Source organism: Nerophis lumbriciformis, linkage group LG11 (assembly GCF_033978685.3).
Source record: "Nerophis lumbriciformis linkage group LG11, RoL_Nlum_v2.1, whole genome shotgun sequence".
NCBI classification, from domain to species: Eukaryota; Metazoa; Chordata; class Actinopteri; order Syngnathiformes; family Syngnathidae; genus Nerophis; species Nerophis lumbriciformis.
In genome coordinates, this window is record NC_084558.2 from 24,477,956 (window position 1) to 24,494,749 (window position 16,794).

Below are 16,794 nucleotides of genomic sequence, written 5' to 3' on the forward strand. Positions count from 1 at the left end.
GTTTACTGTAGAGGTGCTTTCATAAATAGGACACTGTATACACTTTGTTGTAACCTGGAGTTTTGTTCAATTAGACTTAGACTTACACTTAGACAAACTTTAATGATCCACAAGGGAAATTGTTCAACACAGTAGCTCAGTTACAATGATGGAAAGTGTACGGATGGAAAGGACAATGCAGGTATAAATAGACTAATATAGCGATAAAAGAAAAAAATCTAACATATATACAAAAAAATACATAATATGTGTACAGTATATCATATATACAGATATATTATATTATGTTGATTGTTATTAGAGATTTGACGTTTGCGAATTTACCATGAATTGAACAACACTTAAACAAGTTGAAAAACTTATTCGGGTGCAGTGTTGGGTTAGTTACTGAAAAGCAGTAACTAGTTACAGTTACTAGTTACTTCATTTCAAAAGTAACTCAGTTACTTACACCAAAAAGTAATGCGTTACTGTGAAAAGTAACTATTTAGTTACTTCTTTTTTCTTTTTTTTTTAAAGCTCCAATTAATGCCCTTTTAGCCTTCATTTCAGTACTGTTATTGTAGTGGAGAATAATACAATCTGTTGATCAACTTGACATGCATTTGCATCACTCAACTCTGCTAAGCCATGTGGTCTACATACAACACACAAAGACAAAGATATGTTACAAAGGCCAATTTGTTTCTGGCCAGAACAAATTGACAAAACTATTTTAAATAGCTGCAACATAACATACATAAGTAACAAACAGCATAATAACAGCATAGATGTAAACCAAGAAAGGCACACACTACATACACAAAGTCTAACCAGGCATTTTCTTCCTCAAGTAATTCTTATACAAAATCATGTCTGAAACCCAGAACACTACACATTTCCCCAGTTTTAGTTTAGAGATAAGGAAAGATTGGCCTGGCCCACTAGGATCCCTCTTTATGTTTGTGAACTTTATAGTCTATACATTTAGAGTGATGTGATAATCAAACACTCTAGAAGTCTAGAATGAAAGAGTATATAAGAGAATTGACAGCAACGTTCCCTCTCAGGAGCGCGCATGTGCAATTGCGCACTGCTCAAGCGTCCTCTGCGCACGGCAAATCTATGCCATGCACAAAATCAAATAAAAAAATAAGCGCATAACAATTTTTGACACGACACGGACACGACAGAGAAAACCGTTTTCGTCATCATTGTTCAAATATTGTAACGTCTGTCGAGACGCTTTGAGGACATGAATTCCATCCATCACTTTACTGAGCAAAACTCTTTACTGTCGGCCATAAACACATCACCAAAACATTAGTAAAAAAAATGATATCTAGCAAAACTGGTCATTTTCTGCAGTACAAACCAGACCAAAAGCAACTTTGTTATATCAACAGCAGCCGCTCGCTCTCTCACGTGCGCCAACACTTGCACATATGGCACTTAGCCAGTGATGCGTTTACAGCCACACAAAAAGTCGGACAACTCCAACACCACACATAAAGTGTCATTCCAGGTCGTTACACTATGATTTACCAATCAAATGTGTGCTTATTCTAGTGTCATTTATTAGGAATCTTAATTTATAAATATTAATCATTAAATGCTGTTAGTATATTAAATAAATACTAATAAAAATATATTTTTTACAAACAGGAAGTTGCAGGAATGTACACATGATCCCCTGCTTACATCTCATTGTGCAACATGTGAATGTTTTAATGGGAACTAAATGCAATGTCTGAAAGGGGTACAAATTATTTCCAAAGCAGGACCTCCACCCAGACAAACAATACAAGTACACAGTTCATGAAAAACAATATTTTTTGTTATTGTCATTATAAGTGGGCCTAAACACTTATATTAGAAATGGAAATGACTGCTGTCATTTGATTATAATAATAAGAGAATGTTGTCTGTCTATCTGTGTTGGCCCTGTGATGAGGTGGGGACTTGTCCAGGGTGTACCCTGCCTTCCGCCCGAATGCAGCTGAGATAGGCTCCAGCGACCCCGAAAGGGACAAGCGGTAGGAAATGGATGGATGGATGGAGATGTAAGTTGTTATTTAGTGAGGTTTGGGACAGGTGTGCTGCTGGTGTACCCACAGTGTGCACGTCTAAAGTTGCTCACATGGACTCCACTCAATGCTCAGGGAGTTTTTGCGTTTGTTCACACATGAACAATTAGAGGGAACATTGATTGACAGAGTGTGTACCTTCAGCGGTGAATGGTGGTGGTGGTGGAGGTGAAGTGGCATCAGAGTCTCTGTCTCTCTTTACTAGCTTCGTCGAAGCATGTTGCTATGTAGCTTGTTTCAGCAGATTTGAATTGCTGTTTTGGGCAGTAGATGGCATCTTTGATCCAAAGCACAATTTACATTTAACTAAAATGTTATTTTCTTTGTGCTCGACAAAAGAAAAGTAGTGAAAATATCTCCATGTTAGCAAACTCGACTTCTGGCTCCGCCATGATCAGACACGCCCCCCCCCCCCCTCGCTCCCCACACTCACACTCAGACACACCCACACAGAGCGCATGTCTCTCTCTCTTCTCCGGCTTGTGACACAAGAAGAATCAGAACGCAGCGCTCCGATAAAACACACTTTATACTACATAAAAAGTAACGTAAAATAACGCAGTAACGCATCATGTAGTAACGGTAACTGAGTTACTGAATATAAAAAAATAACGCGTTAGATTACTAGTTACCGCCGAAACTAACGGCGTTACAGTAACGCGTTACAGTAACGCGTTACTTTGTAACGCGTTAGTCCCAACACTGTTCGGGTGTTACCATTTAGTGGTCAATTGTACGGAATATGTACTGTACTGTGCAATCTACTAATAAAAGTTTCAATCAATCAATCAATCAAGTCTTTTGAACGGCCTCTTTAAGTGCAGTTGCGAGTCATTTGTTTGAGAGCCGTGTTTTATGCACATGCAAATATAGCGCCACACGACTGGCAAATGGACTGGAAAATGAGTCAGAGTCAAAGAAAACGTAGCAGCATTTGGATTCACTTCTTTTTCATTTTTTATTAATGTGTTCATCTATTTGTCTTCAGCCAGTGTTCAGTTTTTTTGCTCTGATATGCTAAGTAATTCAAGCATACACACACGAGTTAGGGTTCTGTATAATTTTATATTCACATTTTTAGTATCTCTAATTTTTATTCTAGTTTTATTAATACTTTTTCTATACATGTATACATTTTATTCTTACTCACTGTGTGTGTATTTTTCCTGTATTGTTTATTTCTAAGGTGAGGGGAAAATTTAAACTAATGATGTCACTGTCAAAGCACGCGGTAATGCAGAGGTGGGACCAAGTCATTGTTTTGCAAGTCACAAGTAAGTCTCAAGTCTTTGCCCTCAAGTCCGAGTCAAGTCCCGAGTCAAGACAGGCAAGCCCCGAGTCAAGTCCAAAGTCAAGACTGGAAAGTCTCAAGTCAAGTCCTAAGTCCTGCATTTTGAGTTTCGAGTCCTTTCAAGTCTTTTTAACCACAGACTAATACATTAACACAGATTGTGTATGCTTTTCAAACGCTGTATTTATTTATTAAAACAAGTGCATTTTAAATTGCAGGAAAGAAAATTGTGCTGACATTGCACTTTATAATAGCACTATTAACCAGTCATTTTAAACATTAACTCATTCCTTTACAGAACAAACACATTGAAAAATAAAGTTCAAATGTACTTATTTGTACAAAAGTGTTAACATTGAAAAAACATGACATATACGTGAACATAACAAAAAAGTTGTACTTTTTATATGTCAGGGACCTATGCTGCATTGCATTTGCAAAAGACAAAATTAGCCAAGAGTCTGTCAGTCATTTGTGCACGATGGGGGCGTAGTATGATGCCACCATGGCTGAAAACTCGCTCCACTGGAGCACTGGAGGCAGGCACTGCCAAGACTCTCATGGCCACTCGGAACAGTGAAGGAAGAGTCTTCATGTTCAATGTCCAGAACAAAAGGGGGAGAGAGTTGTTTGGGTTGGTGCACTACTTGTAAGTGTATCTTGTGTTTTTTATGTTGATTTAATTAAAAAAAGAAAAAGAAAAAAATTATTTCTTGTGCGGCCCGATACCAATCGATCCACGGACCAGTACCGGGCCGCGGCCCGGTGGTTGGGGACCGCTGAGGTAAACAACCAACAGTATGTCAGAAAGCTAGCTAAAACGGTACACATATTCATAATATAGTATACATTTTAACTGACCTTTATTTTACTATTTTTGTCTTTTTTTAGGTGGCTAAAATACGCGGTGCTGCTGACCGCCGTCTAACGTTACGTGTGATATATTGACGAACGTAACCCTGCTTAAAAAAAAATCACTGAACAAAAAGTATGAATAAGGTAGTGAACTGCAACAGATTCCCGTGTTTGCAATAACGTTATAACGTTAGCAGTGAGTTTACAGCCTCACTGATTTAACTACACAGAAAATAAAAGTCACGTTACTTAGCCAATAAACGTTATCTTACATTCAAAACTTACCGTTCTTTGTGCAACTTCAAATGCCGGACGAAGTTGGAAGTTGTTGCCTCTCCATCAGTAATTTTCGAACCGCATGTGTTGCATACTGCAAACCGTTTTGTGTTGACCACCTCGTAATTTTTATACACAAAAAAAAATATTTTAGGTATCATTTTTTGTTCACTGGCGTGTGGTTTGGACATGTCTTCTTCGTTGGTTGTCCTGCAATTTGATTGGATGAATGCTGTGTGATGAAAACAAAGTAGATCTAATTTGATTGGCTGTTGTACTGAGAGCACACCAGCTGACAAACGCAACGCTGATAGACAAGTACACAATGAAAAATACGGAGCGCTCCCGAATAACTTTATCATCTTTGGGTTTTGGGGAAAGTAGCAAGTCATGTCAAGTCATGTCAATTCAAAAGGCTCAAGTCCAAGTGAAGTCACAAGTCATTGATGTTAAAGTCTAAGTCGAGTTGCAAGTCTTTTTACATTTTGTCAAGTCGAGTCTAAAGTCATCAAATTCATGACTCGAGTCTGACTCGAGTCCAAGTCATGTGACTCGAGTCCACACCTCTGCGGTAATGGCACCACCTTAAGGAATGTTTACAATGAATTGAGGTTTACAATGAAAACAAAATGAAAGTAAAGCCAATATAATTTTGTTCCACATCTTACCTTATAACGGCGAGCAGTGATTAATTCCTTGGCTTAACCCCCTCGCCCCCAAAAAAAGGGTAAATATATAGGCCAGTCTTTTGAATGTTTATCCAATGTAAAGTGGATAATGTTTCGAATTTTTAAATTGTTTGTTGACATTTTTTAATGGTGGGCACTGTGGAAAAAACAGCTCCTCTCATCATCCTTGTCAGCTGACAGTGGAGTCTCACTGATCTTCTGGGTAGTTTTCACCATCCGGCGTAGAGCTTTGCACAGTAGTTTGCAGTATTGCAGTTTCCGCCCCAGGCTGTGATGCGGTTGGCCAGGATACTTATTATTGCACAGTGGCATTAGTAAGCAGTACTCTGACTAAGTGGGGGCGCTGGAGTTAACAGGCAGAGCTGTGTGTAGAGAGAGTATGGACAACTCAGGTTCAGACCGTCTTCAAATGCGTGGTCAAACGCCCCTGATGTGACTATAGGGCGCCATGTTGAACACCAGTTTGGAGCCGTCGCTAAGCGACCCTGCACATCCTCATTGGACCTTTTTTTTTTCAATTGAAGAGTTTTTTTTGCCGTTTAAACATGCACTGTTGTGCGGCATGGGGATGATCCACTCGCCAAAAATGCGGGAAGCATTTACATCGCATTGTGCCAATGAATGACACCAGTAACTTGTGTGATGTGTAAGCAAACATACATACTCATGGGAAACGCGGTATGTTTGATTGATTGATTGATTGAAACTTTTATTAGTAGATTGCACAGTGTCACACTCTCAGTAACAGTGATTTAGTACTTTTTACTTGATGTAGCTTTGATTAAAAATTCCGTCATTTTTTTAACAAACATGGCATTTGTAATAACAGGAAGCCAGTGTTTCTGTTATTTTTCTCAGATGCAAAAACCCTGTTTTACTGCTTCAAATGAAATGAAAGAAATCTCCTATTTGTTGACTACCTAAGCCATGGGTGTCAAACTCTGGCCCGCCGTGTAATTTCACTTGGCCCTTAAGGCGATATCAAATTAACACTAGAGCTGGCCCGCCGATTATATACAGCGACAGTGCCGCGGTAACACCACATTCACCGCTAATTCTCATACTTGCCAAAACTCCCGGGAGACTCCCAAATTTCAGCGCCCCTCCCGTAAATCGTCACGTCCGCTTTTCATCCAGTCCAACGCGTGCTGGCCCAGTCACATAATATGTGCGGCTTCTGCACGCACACACAAGTGAATGCAAACGCATACTTGATCAACAGCGATACAGGTTACACTGAGGGTGGCCGTATAAACAACTTTAACACTGTTAGAAATATACGCCACACTGTGAACCCACACCAAACAAGAATGACAAACACATTTCGGGAGAACATCCGCACCGTAACACAACATAAGCACAACATAAACACAACAGAACAAATAACCAGAACCCTTTGCAGCACTAACTCTTCCGGGACGCTACAGGGGGGGTGATGGGGGGGGGGGGGGGGGGTGATAGGGGTGTGTATTTTGTAGCTTCCCGGAAGAGTTAGTGCTGCAAAGGGTTCTGGGTATTTGTTCTGTTGTGTATATGTTGTGTTACGGTGCGGATGTTCTCCCGAAATGTGTTTGTCATTCTTGTTTGGTGTAGATTCACAGTGTGGCGTGTATTTCTAACAGTGTTAAAGTTGTTTATACGGCCACCCTCAGTGCAACCTGTATCGCTGTTGATCAAGTATGAATTGCATTCACGTGTGTGTGCGTACAGAAGCCGCACATATCTTGTGACTGGGCCGGCAAGTTGTTAGAATGGATGAAAAGCGGACGTGACGACAGCTCGTAGAGGACGTTAAAGGCAATGCCTTTAAAGCACGCACCCAAGACTGTGGCCCGGGTGGACTACGAGATATAATGACTGATGGAACATCTTCGTTCGATAATGAAGGTTGCCTCAGCTCAAAGCCTGAGCCCCGACATTAAGGAACTAGCATCCAAGAAAAGATGCCAGGTTTGGACACATCAGATTAGATCAGTGTGTTGCAAACTGAGCAGTTTAAAGTCCTGAATGGTTGGTTTATTCATTGTTATTTTATTTTCAAATGTATTAGCCTGTGGAAAAAGTTAATGTTTATATTTACCTCAGAAGACTGCAAATAGAAAAGAGGCATTCAATTTTTATTTAAATTGTATTTGATATGCCATTGATATTTTTTAATTATTATTATTATTATTATTTGAAACTCGATTTTGCATGTCACTATAAAGTTATATAAGCCTTGCTTGTTCAATATTCAATGCAAAACTTGTTTGGGTCCCTATTAAAAGGTTAATTTGTTCAACCTTGGCCTGCGGCTTTGTTCAGTTTAAAATTTTGGCCCACTCTGTATTTGAGTTTGACACCCCTGACCTAAGCTCTCTTGTCCCACGACTAAGCACCAGTAAATTTCCTGATGTTTTTAAGCGTGCTGTTTCTGTTTTCTCACACTTTAAGTGTGGTCCCTTAGTTATGTCCTCTCTCCTTTTGAGTGCTCTTTTTATTATTATTTGTATTTATTTTTCTGCTGTGCGTTTGAGGTCGTGCCGATCGTGACAGAAATAAATGAATTAATGAATGCGTTTGCCAATATGGGTGATTATATATTCCAAAAACAAATACTTCTCCAAACTGGATTTCGAGACAAAATGAATGTGATCATACCAAGGACATTTTCATGGCGGATAGATAATGCTGCTTCAGATACAACTACAGAAAGGTAAGGAACACTTCAAATATTTTATTTATTTTACTAAAACAAATGGCACCAAACAGTATTGGATAATACTTATTGGCCTAGTGGTTAGAGTGTCTGCCCTGAGATCGGTAGGTTGGGAGTTCAAACCCCGGCCGAGTCATACCAAAGACTATAAAAAATGGGACCCATTACTTCCCTGCTTGACACTCAGCATCAAGGGTTGGAATTGGGGGTTAAATCACCAAAAATGATTCCCGGGCGCGGCCACCGCTGCTGCTCACTGCTCCCCTCACCTCCTAGGAGGTGATCAAGGGTGATGGGTCAAATGCAGAGAATAATTTCGCCACACCTAGTGTGTGTGTGTGACAATCATTGGTACTTTAACTTTTTTAACTTTATAATGACTTCATCAAATACTGTTTGGTCCCATTTATAACATCATAATATAGTTATCATAATACTTTTATGAAAGTAAATTACTCCCTTCTTTTTCTTGTTATTCTAATGTGCAAGCTGTAATAACACTGATTAGAGCATATGAATTTAGGTAAAACAATAAATAAAAAATCCAAAGGTATGCATGCCTCACCTGGTGTAAAGGTTATAACTGTGCATCTATCTATCTGTAACTGTAAGAAAACCATCCAGCGAGGTTTCAATGCCAGCTACAGTACATCCCAGGCCGGGATGAAGAATGCGTACATCAGCAGGCTGGCTTAAGGGAGGAAGCGGACGCCACAAAAACTGGATGCCACACAAAGGGCTCGGTGGACCGCAATAGTTGAGTAAATCGATTTTCAATGGCAGACCATTAATTAACTCACTGTCAGGAAAACGATGGCTCCCAAGTACCCCATGTCAGCAAACGCCATCGCATCACATTTCCTGAAAACAGCCAATTCCGTAATGCAGATAAGAAGTTTAAACTGTGCAAGGTATTTTCCCTATTTAGGTAGGGCAGCCAGCGTGGATGCAGACTTTAAACTGAGGGCAGACATCTGCAAACTCAGGCAAGGCAAAACCTTTTTTGTTTGTGATGCACCGAGGTATATTTCATATGTGTCTTTGTACACGTTTTTATTTTTATTTTTATTTCAGGTAAATCTTGTATTTTACAGACTAAAAACAACGTTGATAAAGGTATTTTCGTAGTAAGTTGTATTTATATTTCTTATTTATATTTCTGTTTTAGTTTTTTTGTTTTCTTGAATGTTAAAAAGGATACATTGTTATGCCATGAAGTACATACGACATTTTTATAGACAAACGATACTATATATTTCATAGTCGCGATGGAGAGTGTGTGTGTGTTCAAAGAGAGACTGGCCAACTAAACGAGAGGCACCATGACTGCTACCAAGGACGTGTGCGGCTGCGACCGGAAGCATGCAATTGCTGTCGTTTTGACGTTAGTTTTTCTGATTAAATAAACCAAAATAATATGTCTAAATATAGTTCTAAACATACTCCAGGTCATAAATTTACAATAAAACATTTTGTGAAAGTATAATTTTGACTCACTCTGCTGCTACATTCCTGCAGTGATTCGTGACTAGCAGGTACTCCAACACTCACCCGACGGCGCAAGATACGTAAAAAAAATACACAGAACAACCAAAAAAAGGACTTATTAACTTTATTTTGCCAAAATCTTATCTTCATTAGCTTTGGATCAAAAATCACAGAGAAATTGTCACTTTTAACTGATCTTTTTTTTGTAATATGCTAAGTGGTTAAGTGTACTTTTGTAGTTATTTCCCCATATTTCTGCACAAAATTTCAGATATGGTAACTAGAGATGTCCGATAATATCGGCAGTCCAATATCATCGGCCGATAAATGCTTTAAAATGTAATATCGGATATTATCGGTATCGGTTTCAAAAAGTAAAATGTATGACTTTTTAAAACGCCGCTGTACGGAGTGGTACACAGACGTAGGGAGAAGTACAGAGCAGTTGCGTCTCCCAGTCACACTTGCCAAACCTCCCGATTTTCCCGGTAGACTCCTGAATTTCAGTGCCCCTCCCGAAAATCTCCCGGGGCTACCATTTTCCCGAATTTCTCCCGATTTCCACCCAGACAACAATATTGTGGGCATGCCTTAAAGGCACTGCCTTTGCGTGCCGGCCCAATCACATAAAATCTACGTCTTTTTACACACACAAGTGAATGCAAGGCATACTTGGTCAACAGCCATACAGGTCACACTGAGGGTGGCCGTATAAACAACTTTAACACTGTTACAAATAATCGCCACACTGTGAACCCACACACTCTTCTGGGACGCTACAATTAACCCCCCCGCCCACCTCAACCTCCTCATGCTCTCTCAGGGAGACCATGTCCCAAATTCCAAGCTGCTGTTTTGAGGCATGTTAAAAAAAATTATGCACTTTGTGACTTCAATATTAAATATGGCAGTGCCATGTTGGCATTTTTTCCCATAACTTGAGTTGAAGTTGTTCTCTTATTTTGGAAAACCTTGTTACATTGTTTAATGCATCCAGCGGGGCATCACAACAAAATTAGGCATAATAATGTGTTAATCCCACGACTGTATATATCGGTATCGGTTGATATCGGAATCGGTAATTAATAGTTGGACAATATCGGAATATCGGATATCGGCAAAAAAGCCATTATCGGACATCTCTACCCGCGACCCCAAAAGGGACAAGCGGTACAAAATGGATGGATGGATGGATTTTAATTCTGAAGAAATAGCGGCTGTTGAAGGATCGTAATTGACACACTTGCGTATTTGCTTACATGTTACGTACATTGCGTAAGTTGTTTAGGTATGTGAGTTGAAAAATAAAGCTAATGTAGATCCACGCTGATGTCCGTGTTCTTTCTGCTTAGTAGCCATAAAAAGATTAGAAACCTTTCAAATATTTTACACTTTATACATCCATACATACAGTATATTACTTAAATGTATTTTCATGAAAACAACAACTCATTTTTAATGTGGTAGTCATTTAGGTATGTGAGTTGAAAAATACAGCTAATATAGATCCACATTGATGTCCATGTTGCCTCTACTTAACAGCCATAAAAAGATTAGAACCCTCCCAAATATTTTACACTATGTATATATATATATATCCATACATACAGTATATTACTGTAATTTATTTTCACGAAAAAAACTACTCATTTTTAAGGTTTGCACACTTTATTTTGTAGTAGTCGTAGCAACACTACTTACGGAATCAGCTCCGACTTCCCAGGTTAATGGAACGCAACATTACACTGCCATTATGGTTGAAGCTGCAAAACAACCAAACATACAAAAAGTTTTGCCCGAGGAGACAAAAATAAGAAAAGGGGAGCCTACCCGGATAAAAATTGCACCGGCTTTCACTCTCTAGTGTGAGCTCCAACGAGGAAAGATGTTTGCCCCAATACTGCTTTGACTCTGTTGCTGCTAAACTGACTTTCGATGCTATAAAAATAGCCACCTTCGCAGTTCCACACTGACACGACCAGCCACACGACAAACTCAAAAGTTCTGCATAAAGAAAAAACAATGACTGCAAACTGCAAATATAAAGTTTGAGTAAAATATGTAGATTTCTACTGTGGGAATATCAGTCATACGGAATCATTGTGGCATTATCGTGTCAGTTAGTATGTAGGTGACAGTAGTTTCTGACGATTTACGAGGCTATGCGCTGGTCCTCATGGGAAATGTGGTCTTCTTTCAGGCAAAACACTACCGCTTTGGTCCACTGGCGCCACTAAAAGCAACCAAAACTGAAAGTTCTTAAGTGGGGCTTCAAGATTTTGTTACAGATGTACAAAATACTTAACTGTCTAACACCATCGTATCTTGCTGATTGTATTGCACCCTTGGTTCCGTCCAAAAATCTGCGTTCCAAGAACACTATTTTTGATTCCCAAAGCTCGAAAAAAGTCTGTAGGCTCCAGAGCGTTTTCTATTCGGGCTCCAGTACTCTGTAATGCACTACCGGCAACAGTCAGAGATGCTACCTCAGGAGAAGCATTTAAATCCCATCTTAAAACTCACCTATGTACTGTAGCCTTTAAATAGACCCCTGTTTGAACCAGTTGACCTGCTGCTTTTTTTTCCTGCTCTTCTGCTCTATTAGTCACTTGCAGAGCAGGTGACTAATACCTTTGAGTTTTTTTCTTTATGGTTTTCAATTATTATACATTGGTGTTTCATGCTGAAATGTTGACAACTGACACATTTTGCTTTTAGCAGCAACTGTTGGCTTTAGGCGGAATGAGGGGATGTTAATCCCTGGATATAATCTCCTGAGCGCTATTTTTACCAGGATTTAAAGTCAGGATTAAAACCCCTCTCTCTGTTGTATGCAGTTGCAGCCAGTGGTTTACATACACTTATCACAGGCATTAATGTTGTTTTAATCTTGACCTCCGAAGGATTTATGACAACCGTTCTATTACCGAGGTGGATTGAATATGCAATGTACATTTCAGTGAGTTTTGCTGTGTGCTTTAGATGAAATCATTGTCCTGTGAAAATACCTAAAAGTGTTCCAAGTCGTATTTGTTTGACTTTGGATTTCCAATTATGCAAATTCTGAAAGTGCATCTGTATCTTCTGTTGCAGCACTGTTTCAAAGTAGGCAGAAGCAGTAATACAAGCCTCAAAACCAGTGAAGTAATTAAAAACCAAATACAATGATTTGCAAATCCTTTTCAACCTATACTCAATTGAATAGACTGCAAAGACAAGATACTTAACGTTCGAACCCGAAAACTTTGTTATTTTTTGCAAATATTAGCTCATTTGGAATTTGATGCCTGCAACATGTTTCAAAAAAGCTTGCACAAGTGGCAAAAAAAACTGAGAAAGTTCAGGAATGCTCATCAAACACTTATTTGGAACATCCCACAGGTGAACAGGCTAATTGGGAACAGGTGGGTGCCATGATTGGGTATAAAAACAGCTTCCATGAAATGCTCAGTCATTCACAAACAAAGATGGGGCGAGGGTCACCACTTTGTGAACAAATGCGTGAGCAAATTGTCGAACAGTTTAATAACAACATTTCTCAAGAGCTAATGCAAGGAATTTAGCGATTTCATCATCTACGGTCCGCAATATCATCAAAAAGTTCAGAAAATCTGGAGAAATCACTGCATTTAAGCGATTATATTGCAGACTTTCGATCCCTCAGGCGTTACTGCATCAAAAAGCGACATCAGTGTGTAAAGGATATCACCACATTGGCTCAGGAACACTTCAGAAAGCCACTGTCAGTAACTACAGTTCATCACTCCTACGTTTGTACTTTTTTGTGGTGTTCAGTGGTTTTCTGAAGTGTTCCTGAGCCCATGTGGTGATATCCTTTACACACTGATGTTGCTTTTTGATGCAGTACCGCTGAGGGATCGAAGGGATCTTGCATACGCTCTCGACTCTGTGTGTGCATACTGACACACTCAACATGATACACCTCGGCTCTGTACGTCACCGCCACCCGGCAGCCTGATGAGGCAGGCAGATTTTTTTAAAAGTACCGGTATTTTTCAAATCAGTATAGTATAGTTTTGAATTCATTAGTAACACAGTACTTTATTAGTACCGGTATACCATACAACTCTGGTTGGAAATCTTGAAAAGGTTGTGCGTTGGGTATAATTACATATCTTGGATAGCGTATGAGCCCGTTGTTGTTCGCCGTGGCGATAGAACCTCTATCTATTGCACTTAAATTGGCTAGTTTTAGCAAAGGAGTCAACAGATGCAGTCTTGAACACACACTTTTCTTATATTCAGATGATTTGTTACTATTCATTTCTGATCCAATATCTACCATATTAAGACAGTTGAACTTCTAAACACTTTTGGAACTTTTTCAAGTTATAAATTGAACTTTTCACAGAGTTAGGGCAGGGGTCGGGAACCTTTTTGGCTGAGAGAGCCATGAAAGCCAAATATTTTAAAATGTATTTCTGTGAGAGCCATATAATATTTTTAACACTGAATACAACTAGATGCGTGCATTTTTAAGCAAGACCAACATTTTTAGAGTATAATAAGTCTCTTATTCTTTTTAATAACATTGTTATTCTGAAGCTAATCAATAATAAATAAAATACTTCTTACCATTAATGCGACTTCTTGAACAGGTGCGGTAGAAAACGGATGGATGGATTAAAATGCATGAGAATGTTTTACATTTTGAACGTTATTTTTAACACTGTGATTACCAGCTGAATTATTCATTACTTATCATGTTAAGCAATGTCAGCTAAGATTTATCTGAGAGCCAGATGCAGTCATCAAAAGAGCCACAGCTGGCTCGAGAGCCATAGGTTTCCTACCCCTGAGTTAGGGCTTCCCTGTAAATGACTTAGCTTTTGAGATTCCCAATGTTTACCTCCCATTTAAAATGTCTAAAAACAGCTTTAAGTACTTGAGTGTACATATCTGTTGTAAGATGCCAGATCACCACAAAAACAACTTTACACCCCGAATTGACAAGCTTAAATCTGATCTGGAAAGGTGGAATAGTTTAGATATAACGATAGCAGGTCGGGTAAATTGCATCAAAATAAATGTGCTTCCATGCTTTCTGTACTTTTCCCAGTGTCTTCCGATTTTTTTTTTTACCAAACTAATTTTCTCATGCCGTAAATAGATTAATCACATACTTTAATTGGAAAGGAAAAACTCCTAGGATAGTAGATATTTTTTTATTGAGGCACAGTTCTGTAGGTGGTTTGTCACTCCCTAACTTAAGATTTTACTATTGGGCAGCCAACATACACAAAAAGATTTTTGGGATCTGCAAACCTGAATTGAGCTGGTGTAGACTAGAATCTAAAACATATTTTACCTCACTCCTAGCTCTGCTTACATCAAAATTACCTTTCGATCATCCGAGTTAATCTGTAACCCAATTGTTATCTCCAATCTTAGAATCTAGTCTCAATTTAGATACAATTTTGGACTCCAAGGATTTGAACTCCCAAAAATTTAAGAAGACTTTTAAGGATAGTGTAGCTCCTTTCGGTACATGGCAACACAGGAAAGTTCTTTTTTGTAAAACGGGCGTTTATTGACTCCTCCTTCTTGCTGTACACACCATCCACGCCAACACGCCGTGAGAACTCGTTGGCTGCTTGTAACGAAAAGAGGTTCTAATAATCACTTGCTTGAAGTTTTGCATAAATAATCGAATACACTTAAATCTTTTGAGGAGCTGAAGACAACGTGCTTAAGCACCCTCCCCTCTTGCATGTTCTGCCTTATTTACTGTCCGTGAGGTCGCAACATCACAACAATCGTTCCGCTTTGCAACACAATTAACACAATACATTTACATTTTGCTCAGGAGATTTTACAATCACACATTTTCTAATAATATTTTATAACTCTGCATCATTAACTTATTTATTAATATTTATTTATTTATGACACATATTTAAAGCATGCAAACTCAGCAACAGCTACACTCCCACCAAATCACTCATTGACCTGAAATGTGGGATTTTCCATTTTTATCAAAACCAGTTTCAATCATCTGTATGTGTGTGCGTCTTAATTGGCTTCTACTAATGTGACTATTTTATGAATAGGTCTTTCTAGATTAATCAGTCGCGTATGAGGTTTGCCCTTGTCAACAGAAGTCTCACTGAGCACTAGTTTCAGCTTGCGCACCATGCCATCTCTTCCAGGCTGAGCTTCGACTACTGTTGCGAGCTTCCATTCATTTCTTGGGGTACACTCGTCCTTTAAAATCACAATGTCGTTCACTTGTGAGTTCCTTGATGGGCTGTTCAGTTGTCGCACAGGGCCTCTGATGGCGATGAATGTTCTGAGAGCGTTTATGAACGCATCGGTGGTCATGTCGTCTAGAGTCTCTATATGCACTGCTCTAGAGCATAAGCAGGTGAAGATCAACCCATATCTTTTAAGTTATTTTCTTCCTTCCTTTACAAGAAATGGACCAAAACAATCAAGTCCGCAGTAGGTAAATGGAGGACTTGTCAGAGTTCTTTCTTTTGGGAGATCTGCCATTTGTTGGACTTCTGTGGTTCTCCTGTACCTTCTGCATGGGACGCACTTATAAATGTGTGAGGAGACAATACTTCCGCATCCAAGAATCCATATTCCATTTGCGCGTATCTCATTCATTGTCATCCCTCTTCCTTGGTGGTCTATACGCTCATGGTGATATTTCACAATCAGGTCTGACACGTGTGATTTCCTTGGCAATATTGCAGGGTGCTTCACGTCATGATGAAGGGCTGACTGCGACAACCATCCTCCCACCCTGAGTATATTGTTTGCATCAAGGTAAGCGTTGAGCCGGTAGAGCTTGTTGCGTTTGCCGAGTTTTTCAGCTCCATTGCATTTGATTTTCTTTATGTCATCAGCAAAGGCTTCCTCTTGTGTGAGCTTGACGAAGAAGAACTCTGCTTTACGTCTCTCTTTAAGGTTTGTAGTTTGGTCTGTCCATACTTGACCTCCACTACGTCTCCTGACGCATTTCTTCAGTCTGGCGACAGCTTTCACAGCTCTGGACCAAGCTGAGAACTTGCTATAATGGCTGATCAATGGGTTTGTGTTTTCGGCTTTGACGGTATGAACATGAGCTTTCCGCAGTTCTGGGTCAGTGTCATCCACTTTTACTATTACTTGTTTGACTGACAGATTTGGTTGCCGAAGGAAGTATGGTCCCTTTAACCAACATGAGTCCTTCAATTGGGCTGCACTGGCTTCTTTAGACGCAAGGTCTGCTGGGTTGTCTTTCTTGAACTGTAGTGGTAGCTCATAGTGTCCATCTTTTTTCTGTCTTATCCCCTCTTTCACTCGTGACATGAAGAGAAGATCTTCTTGAAAGACTGGATTGTTGTCTGTTGAGTGGTCTGTAAAATCCATTTCGAGCATCTTAATGATTTCTGAAGGACTTGGCTCTTTGACCTGATTTCTGCA